An 11,734-nucleotide genomic window follows, 5' to 3' on the forward strand; every position below is an offset into this window, starting at 1 on the left:
TTGTAGATTTTGTCAGAAGGATAATATGATTGAATCTTTACAACATCTGGTTGTCTTTTGTGATTATTTTGAGATCTTGAGACTTAGCATTATTGGAGCCTATTTTAATCCCTGTTCTCTGTTGGTGAGAATAACCCTTTGGTCTAGGTGTATGTTAGGCAATAGCACCAAAATGACTATGAAACTGACTATGCTACTGTGTGAAATTGATAAGAAACTGAAGGATATTAATTCTTTATGTATATAGTATAAAACCAACAACAATTAAGTTTTAAAATGATGTTATGATTTGGCCAAGTGTATTTTAGTTCTGTTATGTTTTTTGACTATTGTATTATATATGAAGGAAACTTTTAACTACACATGAATTGTAGCAAAGGAATCGTGGTTAGTCAAAAAGAAAAATGAAAAATGTGTATTTTTAAAATGTTTGTATTTATAAAAATGTGTATTCACAATTTTTTTCCTTTTTTGTTTGTTTTGTAAATTGTAAAGGTTTGTAATTTTACAAAATACAATAAAAAAATAAATAAATAAATAAACCATTTGATATCCATGTTGGTATGATTTTTCTGGAGGTAATAGTCCACAAGTGGTTTCTCTGATACTTTATTCTTGATACATGATCAGTGTTTGCAAATTCTGGTTTTAACCGCTTTCATAGTTTTGCCAACGTATAGGAGTCCAGAGGGACACTCTATGAAATAGACAACCTATTTAGTGTTGCAGTTAGTGTGGTCTTTCAAAATCCTATTGACATTTGTGTGTTTGAACACTTTCATGGTTTCCGTGAATTGACAAACTGTACATTGTCCACAATGATGATGGCCTTGTACTTGAGGGAGATTCCATAGGGTTGTTTGTAACTTCACAGGTTCAGTAAAAGTATTCACTAGTGATTATTTGATGTTCTGATTTTTCTTGATTGCGAAGAGAGGGACTTTGTTGAGAGACCCAATGTTCTTTATCAAGTGCCAGTGCTTTTTAATCGTCTTCTTTACTAGATTACTTAGAGGACTGTACGTGGTGACACATACCAGTTTGTCTAGATCTTTCTTCGTGTTTTGGTTAGACATATAGTTCGATCAGTGTTTCTGCTCGTTACTTGGCGTGTTTAATTGCTTTCCTTGGATACCCTCTGTCCAAAAGACGGTTCTGTAGATCAACTGCATGCTTTTCATAGGTTTCATGGTCAGTGCAGTTCCTCCTGATCCTGAGGAATTGGCCGTAGGGTAGATTATTTTCATGCTCTCAGGATGGTAACTTCCAAAATGTAGGAGTGTATTCCGGTCCGTTAGTTTACAGTGCAATTCAGTTTTTAGATAATCACCTGACCGGAAAATGTGCAAGTCGAGGAAATCTATGCAGTGAAAGTTCCATTGCATGGGGAACCAAATGTTCCACAATGTTGTCTTTGTATGGATTAAGTGTTGCTGTGATGTGTTCTGTTTCGTATTGAGCCATGTAGAGGTTGGCTATGTCTGGCGCGAAAGTCGCCCCCATGCTGACACCTTTTACTTGTTTATAGAGCTGGTCACGGAATAAGAACAAGTTTTCTGTCATGGCCAGTGTGACGCATTCAAGTATGAAGTTGGTCGGAGTAGATAAGGTGTCTTCCCTCAGATCCAGAAAAAAATTGGAGTGCTTCGAGGCCTTCTTGTTGCAGTATGGAGGTATAGAGGGCTCAACATCCAGAGTGGCCAGAATGTAGTCTTGTTTCATGGTGATCTTGTCAAGCATAAAGATGGTATCTGTGCTGTCTTTTATGTACGAGGTGATTTGGTTCACAAAAGGTTTTAGAAAAAAGTCTGTGTAGACCGACAGTGGTTAAAAAATGGAATCACAGGCTGGCAAAATGGGCCTCATTACGACCTCGGCGGTAGCCATGCTGCTATTGGCAGCATTGCTGCCGCCGAAATCGCGTCCGGGTTCCCAGAATGAGGAATTACTGAGCCATTCCAAGTTCAGAGGGCCCAGTAATTGCTCCCTCCAAGGACCCGGACCCGAACCTTCCCCATTTCCATTTAGGCCCCATGGGGCTGAATGGGAATGGGAGAGGGAGCAAACAACGGGCCGATTACGAGTGGCCCGTTGTTTGCTCCCTCTTCCCCTCGCGGGATCCCGTAATGTGGCGGAACAAGTTTAACGGGTCCGCATCCTTTTGCAGCACTCGTTAACCCGTTACGCCAGGGTCGTAATGAGGCCAAATGGGTCTTCCGGGTGGGTTTGTTACATTCTTGTAAACATTAGGTAAAATATAGAATACTGGAATTCGTGGGTGTGTTTTATTGAGAAAGATATATTTATTGTCACATATCCACATTTGTTCACGGGCGTGGCGGGTCAAACTTTGAATTTCCTCTTGAAGGTCTTTGGTTGGATCTCGTTGTAGAGGTAGATAAGCGTCTGTGTCGCTCCGTAAGCATAGATATTCTTTGATGTAATCTTTGGTGTTGAGGATAACAATGCCTCCCCCTTTGTCGGTGAGTTTAATGGTAATATTGTGGTTGTTTTTCAAGGAAAATAGAGCAATCCTTTCTTCTGGAAGCAAATTGTCTGGGTAAAAGTTATTCTTGGTCATCCCTTTTTGGATGGCAAGGGTAACAATGTTTTCAAAAGTCTCAAATCCGCATGGGATGGTATGCGGTGGAGGCATGAAGATAGATTTAGTTTTAAGTCCGGTGGTGTTGTCATTGGTTTTATCAGGACGTGAGGATTCAGTACCAGATTGTGAGTGTTCAGGTAAAAAAACTTCAAAAAAATACTTTAGACGGATGTTGCAGAAGAAGCGTTTCAATTCAAGTTCTGTATCAAAAGCTTGAGCTTTTGCTGCTGGTACAAAGCATAAACCTTTTTCGAGGCGGTTCTGTTCCGCTAGAGTGTTTATGTGGTTGGATAAGTTGAAGACTGGAATCCTCTTTGTTGACCTTGGTTGTAGTACCACTGTCGTGTCCGCATCTGTTGGCCCTGTGGTGTTGGTCTTCTCCTTGGGTGTCCTCGTTGCTGGCCCCCTTGAAAAAAAATGTGTTGTTGTTGGTATCCAGTCCCCTCAGTGGCACTATCACTACTGCTGGACAAAGTGCCTGAAATGGTGACTCCTCGATTTCTCCGATTGAAGTTTCCTTGTTGTATCTCGGTATAATAGTTGTCATGGAGGTACGGATAGGTTTTCTCCTCTGCGTAGTTCCGTAGATCCTTTTTCAATTTCTGGGCTTTTCTTTCAATAGTGATCGCTTTAAATTTGTCGATCTCTGCTTCTAATTTTTCAAGCTTGGGCTTGGCATCCTGTATGGTAGCATCCTCTTGGAATTTGTTTTCCAATTCTAGGAGTTGAACTCCTTGTTTCTTTCCAAAATTGTGCTTGTTTTGGGGTTGAAATGGATGTCTAGTTTTTTCAGAACATTGTCTAGTTCACTTGCGTTTTTCCCGTCACCTTCGTCTGGTAGGGGAGGTAATATGTCATATATTTGTTGTCCTTCATAGCCTAAGAAATGCATTAGCAATGACACTTTTCTATCCATTGAATATGAGTTTCCACATACGACTCTGATGTAATGGACCCTTTTTCCATTGTGCCCACTTTACTTTAGCTCGGCCGGGGAATGCCATGAAGACAAGTTGACCAGGAAGCCTGTCATAGCCATGCTGGTACCTGTGATAAGTTTTCCTGGACTACTTAGTGGAGCTTGCTTGACTTTATTAGCTATGCAACATGTGAGTTGGTTCCCACAATGTTTGTTATACAAGGCTTATCTGGGTGAAACTCTTAATTTTATTGAATGTGCAGTGGACGTGCCTATACACACGATGTCTGCTATATGGACTTCCACAGTAATTCTTTGCGTTGTTGTACCTCTCGTCTCGGCCGAGGAGTCGGCGGGGATTAGAGAGAGGTAGGCCCGCGTGGGTGGGCCTCGCTGCGCAGCTCCTGTTGGAGCAAAAAATACACGGACACCGTCATGGAGCTGGCTTGCCCACGGAACTGCCTCCACGGCGCGGGGCCGGGGCCTTTATTGAGTGCCTTGCATCACTGCGTAGCAGGACGCAAGGCGAATATATGATTCCTCCTTTATTATAACTGAACAGCAAACAAATATGCATTTCTCAGCCAACGGGCTAACCCCTTGTTATCAAGTCTCTCATGGGGATTATCTACTACTCATAGTCTCTGAGTCTGGTTGGAGGCCGGGTGGCAGTTCTTAACCCATATCCTCCACCCCTGGGTATGGCCCCCTGTGTCACCTCGGGTTGCTCACCTTCATTGTCGTGGTCACCCGGTTCTGGCTCACCCCATGGTTCCTCGGCTCCTTCATCCATTCCTTCTCCTGCGTGTGGGTTTTTCTGTCCCTTGTCCCTCGACGGATCCTCTATCGACAGATTATCTTCTTCTGGGGGGCACTCGCCGTCTGTCCACAATTTCCTTGCCACTGCCTTGAACCATGACGCATTTCTTGTCACTTGTCTTTGCCCCCTTTTTTCAGTTATTTGGTGCCTTGCCGTCTACTGATTGTCCACGGGGCTGCGTCATAGCAAGTGTCTAGTTTGGATTTGGAAGGGTTCCTCACCATGACCACTTGATCACCAACTCGGTGATTGGACTGCTTGGCACGCCTTTTGTTGCTCATGTGGGTGTTGGCTCCCGTCCTCCTTGATTCGGTGCACTTGTGGTTGAACGTGTCTGGGCTACGGCTCGGGTGATTTGGTATGAAGGAGTTGATGAGTGCGCCGTACATCAGGTCCGCCGGCGGTATCCCTGTCGTGCTGTGGGGTGTGACCCTGTAATTCCGTAGGAATCGGTATAAGTCCACCTGCCATGGGCTGGCATTGACGCGTGACAGGCGCAGTACTTTGTTAATTGTCCGCATGAAGCGTTCCACATCGCCGTTTGCCTGCGGCCATCTCAGCATGATGTGGTGATATCGTATGTTGAGTTCCTTAAGGTATTTCTTGAACTCTTCCCCCGTGAAGGGTGGACCATTGTCGCTCCTGATTCTTCTTGGTAGTCCATGCGTCGCAAACATTTTCTCGATCGCGGGTATGACGACTTCTGCTGCCGTGGAGTTGACGATCTCGACCTCCGGGTACCTGGAGTGGTCGTCAATTGCCACCAGCAGGTGTGTGCCTTCCTTTATTTTGCAAAAGTCTATGCTTATGGCGTCCCATCTGGTGGACCCTGGCACAGCCGCCTGGATGGGCTCTGGACTGGGTGGAGGCCCTGTTATTTGGTATGGGAGGCATGTGCTGATAAGCCTTTCGACTTTTCCGTTGATCTGGGGGAAACACACCCGGTGCCTTATACAGGCTTTGGTCCATACCACCCCCTGGTGGCCCTCATGTGCCAAAGCCACGATCTTGTCCTGTAGGCTCAGGGGGATTATGATTCGGGTTCCTCTTCGGATTAGTCCTTCTTCCGTGATGGAGAGGTCCTGTCAGACCATGAAGATCCCCGAGAGGAATTCTTTAGCTTCTGCTGTTTTGTTGTGGATGTTTCGCAGGAACGACCTCCATTCCCCTGAGGTGATCGTGTCCTTTATCCGATCGCAGCATGGGTCTCTTTGCTTGGCCTCTCTTATGTCCTCTAGGCTGATCGCTCGAGGCATCATGGCGTGTACCACCTGGCAGATATGCTCTTCCGTCTCTTCTGCTACATGGATCTCCTTTGGTGTTGATCCTCTCGGATGTCTTGAGAGGAAGTCTACCGGGTTGCCGCTGCCTGGCTGGTACGCCAGCTCAAAGTCATATTTCTGGAGGTGCAATAACCACTTGGCAATCCGGGCAGGGGGGTGAGATGATGTGCCCGTGAAGATGGGGATCAGCGGTTTGTGATCTGTGAACGTTTTAAATTTCCGACGTACCGATATAGATGGAAGTGGTGACAACCCCATAGTACGGCTATCGCCTCTTTTTCGATATGGGAATATCGCTGCTCTGTCGGTGTTAGTGCCCTGGAGGCATAGGCAATTAGCATTTGCTCTTCCGTGTTCGTCACCTGGATGAGAATGGCTCCTAGGTCCACGGGGCTGGCGTCCACGTACAGTTCAGTGGGATGTGCTGGGTCGTAATAGGCCATAGGCCATTGTGGTGTCAGCTGACAGTGACGTTTTGATGTGTTCAAAAGCCTCTTGGCAGGCGGGTCCCCACTCCCACTTCATGTTGGCCTTTGTAAGTTCTCGCAGAAGTTCTGAGAGCGTGGCTAGATTTGGGATAAACCTCCCACAGTCGGTGGCCATAACTAAGAAACTGCGCACCTCCATTGGTATGGTGGGAGGTGTGGCAGCTTGGATGTCAGCCACTTTCTGGGGGTCCGCTGAGATGCCTGTGCCATTGAACGTGTACCCGAAAAATGAGATTTCATCCTTCAGGAATTCACATTTTTCTTTGTGTATTGTCAGGCCTGCGCTTTACAACCTGTTGTCTAGCATATGCAGCCTTCTCATGTGTTCTTTGTTGCTGGCATGGATCAGGATGTCGTCACTGACATTTAAGACTCCGGGTATGTCTCCGATCACCTCCTGTAGTGTTTGCTGGAAGATCTCGGCGGCTGAGGAAATTCCAAAACTCAGGCGCTTGTACCGGCGTAGGCCAATGTGAGTTGAAAATGTCCTTATGTACCGGGAGTCCCGGTGCATTTTCAGCTGGTGATAACCAGCATTCAGGTCGACCTTAGAGAATATATTGGACCCGGTGAGGTCTGCCACTATCTCATCAAGGGTCGGGGTGATATGGCGCTCCCGCTTGATTGCTTCGTTGGGTAGACGCATGTCTATGCATATTCTGACCTTCCCAGGTTGTTTTGGCTTTTTTGTGACGACCATAGGAGAGACCCATGGCGTGGGCCCCTTCACTTCCTCGATGATGCACGCTTTCTCCAGTGCCCTTAGTTCCTTTTCCACTTGGTTGCGGATGTGGAACGGCGTTCTTCTGTGTCGCAAAGCTCCAGGTTGGACTGACTCATCGATGTGTAATTTGATCGATTTTCCTTTCAGGCATCCTATGCCCTTGAGTAGGTTAGGGTATTTCTCCAACACATTCTCGACTTCTTGCGAGTCATTCACTTCACAGATGAAGCTTACCAGCCCTAAGTCCTCTGCTGCATCTCCACTTAGGAGGCATTCAATGCCCGCATTTACCACACAGATTTTTGATTGCAGTGATTTTTCACTGTGGCTGAGGGTGGTTCGGAACCTGCCTACTATCGGCCGGGGGGTCTTGCACCTGTATGCAAATAGTAACATGTCTGTTGCTTTCAAGTCCGGTGGGGGCACTAGTGTCTTGAACGTGGTCAGTGGCATCACGTTTACCGAAGTTCCGGTGTCTATGGTCATCAGTATGTTCTGGCCCTGGATCACTACCTGGCATTTTCGTCTTCTCAGTTTTCTTTTTGGTGTCGTGTTTCCATGGTTGAGGGTGGAAACCAAGTAAACCTTCCTTCCTTTCTTCCATTGCTCCTTCGCAGAGTCCTGTTGGAACTGTGCTGCATCATCTCCTTCCTCCTCTGTGGAAGAGTTTGTGGTTTCGATCTGCCGGGCGTTGGCCTGTTTTTTTTTCTTTCCCCCACTCCTGTCCTGGGATGTTTGTGGTGTCCGTTGTTGCACACTTGACGACCTGCATACCTTGGCATAATGGTCTTTCCTGCCACATGCACCGCATGTTGTTCCCTGAGCCGGGCAGTTGCATCTTCCGTGGCGAAGCCCTCCGCACCAACCCATATTCTGTGGGTCTTGGTGTTCGGGGCTGCCATCTTGGGTGTGTGTAGTTCCCACCGGTTTCATCCCTTGTGGGTTGGCGATTCGTGATATGGGCCACGGTGGCCGATGTGAGGGCTGGCTGTAGATTCTGAAGGGTCGTGCCCATATGTGCTGCCCTGGTGTGTGCTAGTTCCCTCTGGCGGCCCAGTTCAAGGATTCGGGTGAAGGAAATGCCCTTCTCGCTCAGTACCATCCTTCTCAGTTTTTCTGACTGGATGCCGTTTATGAGTTGCCGACGTATTTCTTTCTCAATGTCTGTGAATTCACACGATATTGCCAACTTCCGGAGTCTGCTGGTAGACATCAAGGCTTTCGTCGATGGTCAGTGAATTGAAGATGCGTAATACTTCAACATTTAATAATAGGTGCGCCTTCATCTTCCTTTCAGTGGTAATGTCTTTACACTCCATTGCCATCTCAAACTTTTGTAGCCACAATTGCCATCTTGGGCCAACTGATGATGGGTCAGTGTATTGGTCAAAAGGATAGAGAGACACTGAAGAGCCACCTTGTGGGCGGGTTTGTGGCGTGGACATCGACAGGTTTGCGGCCATTCGGGATGGTGTGCCGGGCCTGGGGGTGGATGTGCCTGTCGCCATGTTTGAGAGTCACTTGGCCATGTGTGGGGATCGATGTCTTCCCTGGCGTGCCCCTGTGGGAGTCCTCAGCCTTCTTTGCGTGTTTCCACGTGCTGGGCATGATTGAGTGCTTTCTCCCCTTCCAGGTTCCTGTTGCACGGTGTAGATGACCTCCGGCTCCGTATGGCTGTGTGGCGTGGTCAATCCGACGTTGTCAGCGGGTTAGTATGGTTTTCGGAGGAATGATGTTGAGAAGAAAAAAAAAATGTTTGGAAAACAATATCTATATATTTTTTATTTATTTTTTGGGTGGGTGTGGGTTTGTGTGCCCCCCCACCGTGTTTCCAAAAATGTTGCCAATGATCGAGGCTTTAATCAGCAGTTTGGCGGCGGCACGCGTGCCATCGTGTTCGCTTTCCTCGTCGCCAGTGTTGTACCTCTCGTCACGGCCGAGGCGTCGGCGGGGATTAGAGAGAGGTAGGCCCGCGTGGGTGGGCCTCGCTGCACAGCTCCTGATGGAGCACAAAATACACGGACACCGTCATGGAGCTGGCTTGCCCCGGAACTGTCTCCACGGCGCGGGGGCGGTGCCTTTATTGAGCGCCTTGTGTCACCGCGTAGCGGGACGCAAGGCGGATATAACATGCGTGAACACAATCTTGTTGGTTCATAAGTGTTGTGCCAAGGCAACTTTCTTCCACCAAGACATCCTTTCTCCTTTCTTACACTTTATATTACTGCCCATAAGACTTGTGCCAAGGAAACCTTGTCTCTATATTTGTCCGTGAGTAAATGACACTCTTGCTGGAGAGACTGGTTCGCACATGCGCTTTTTGCTCAGGTCCGTGTGCTCCAAGTCAGGCAGATTCACGCACATGCGCGTGATTCACTGAACGCATGCACATGGTGCCATAATGAGGACGCCCTCGGTCAGGTCATTTCCTACGCATCTGGGGCCTCCATTCAGGTTCATTTAGGGAGCTTGGTTCCGGAACCGGAGTACGGGTCAGGACCGTACTGCACTTGGCGGTGGGAGGGTCTTCAGAACACCTTTGGTTGCGGATGCTCCTCACATAGACAGGTAGGCAATTCCAGCGATGACAGTTCACTTTCCCTCGTTGGCCACTGCAATGCCCTGCGAGGCAGAGAGGATTGTGGAGCTTCTATTACTTTTCCTCATCAGCCGCTGCTATGGCATTGCTAGGCAGAGCGGCTTTGGTAGCCCCTGAACCGGGTGTACTGGTGTGGGGTGACGGGGGTTCTGCAAACAATTCTAGGATCCTTGTTGCCAAATGAAAGAAAGGATGTCCACACAAAGAGTAACGCTTTCCACCGTATTTATTTTAGGTCTGTTATGTGCACCCCCCCAGCACAGCCTTCCTCCATACAGAAATAGCAACGACTGAGGTCGGAATCCTTATCGACCCATAACACTCCATTGGACTCCTGGCTGCATCACAGAGCATTTCCATATTTACATTCTAGTTACCACATAACGCTTCATATAGAATTATAACTACTTCACACAACTCCTAACCTGGAACATTCTACTATTTACACAAGATACATTATAACACCACCCAAGCCAACACCAATCAATGGCTGACACATGTGATGCCATATGATCAAGACAATCTGCCAATGAGGCCCTCTCCTAAACCTAGTCCAACCTCTCAAGTGTTGTGTGGGGTACCTGACAAACTACCCTGCCAATGTCACATATTTACCCCATAGAGCAACACACAAGGGGGACTGCACACCAAACACCATGTCAAATGAGAATCAGTCCTCAGATCCTGCAAGGTGTGCCCCTCATAGGCTATATGTTGCAATAGCGTACTGGGTAGACATCCTCCTGCACATTAACCCACCCGAACTCCTTTAGCCTTGGTCAGCATCCTCAAAAGTGCACAAGTGTCTTGCAATGTCATGTACCAGTCCACATGATGACTGACTGCATATCAAACATCACCAAACAGGTACACCGTCCAACCAGGGAGATGAAGCTGGGCCCATTTCATCTGTGGGCGCAAGTACAACTGCAAGTACCTCTGCCACCACCCTTGTGCCCTGCAGCCATGGCACACTCAAGAAGACCTCAGCCAAAGCACATCTTTCATTAGTAGCATCATGCCAGCTGCACAAACCAGCCACTCTGGCACCATCAATCTAAGTGAGGGCAATGACGCCACCATCACTGACAGTGATGCCAATGCTGTGCCACCCCCAGCTGCCATCATGTTCTACACAGCTGCCGATGCCACAGCCCCACCTGATGCCAACAATCGTAGTCTGCAGGCTCCTGTGGAGACTGGTGATGACTCCCATTTCACACCGGCTATCCATGAGGTCACACATGCAACCATTCTCCTGACCCTGGCTCCCCCTCCTCACTTATTCCATCAATCCGATGACACCAGGATTTATGATGATGGCATTAGACCAGTAGATACAGGTGGTAGGAGATATAGGTACCTGAGTGAGAGCTCCAGCCCTGCACACACCCCTGCAAGTGTGCCACAGCATACCCTAGAAGGCATGTGGAGGAGGCTCAATGCCATCGAGCAGCGCAAAGAGCATGTTGAGAGCATTGCTGAGATGCAACTGAAATAGCTGCAGGCAATAAGGGACGCCATGTAGGGACCATCCCATAGGGCCATGGATCAGCGGCGCCACCACCTATCAGCGGCAATGTCATAAAACACTGTAGAGGGCCAAAGTGTCAGGAAGCTCGCTGAGGCAATCTCTGGAGGTGCCGAGACCAAGCAAAATATCCTGCTCCTAATGTTGCAACATCTTCGGGACCAGGAGTCTGAGCCTTTGACTTCCGTCACCCGCACAGATGGTTCACTACCATGCAGCACCCATTGCCGCTCTTAAAGAAATGTGGTACGCGCGGAGACAGAGCAAGCTGCCATGCCAAAGAGGTCCTGAAAATGATATCAGAATTTCAGTGAAACTCATACCAGGCACAAGGGAAGTCGGAGGGCAAGGATGTTGGGGACGAGGGAGGTGGGAGGACAAGGGTGTTGGGGATGAGGGAGGTGGAAGGGCAAGTGTGTTTAATGTAATGGAAATGTGAGCACACATACACTTGAACAGATGTGAGCACAGTCATCTTTGAGTGGATCTGACAGATTTACTATGCAACTCTATACAATTGTGTAAGGTAAGCGAAATCAGATGTCCTTAAAGGAAGTTCGAAATCAATTCTTGCCTAACAAGACGTCTGTCCCTGCCTTCAGGATGGTCACTGTGTGTCAGCAAGTGGTCACCAGCATGTGTGTCCTCATCATCCTTCAGTGGGGACATGTCGACATCTGGGGGCAGGGAAACTTTTACCAAATGCACATGTTGTGCAGAATTTACTGGAGATTTTCTCAGACAACGAAATTTAACATATACACA

General features: G+C 47.8%; 1 protein-coding gene across 2 annotated transcripts in view; it reads right to left on the reverse strand.

Annotated features, from left to right (window-relative positions):
• PLCZ1 (phospholipase C zeta 1) overlaps positions 1–11,734 on the reverse strand; it is a 1,796,998-nt gene that overhangs the window by 1,171,872 nt on the left and 613,392 nt on the right. The window lies entirely within an intron of this gene.

This window comes from Ambystoma mexicanum, chromosome 12 (assembly GCF_040938575.1).
Source record: "Ambystoma mexicanum isolate Mex_15411 chromosome 12, UKY_AmexF1_1, whole genome shotgun sequence".
Classification (NCBI taxonomy): domain Eukaryota; kingdom Metazoa; phylum Chordata; class Amphibia; order Caudata; family Ambystomatidae; genus Ambystoma; species Ambystoma mexicanum.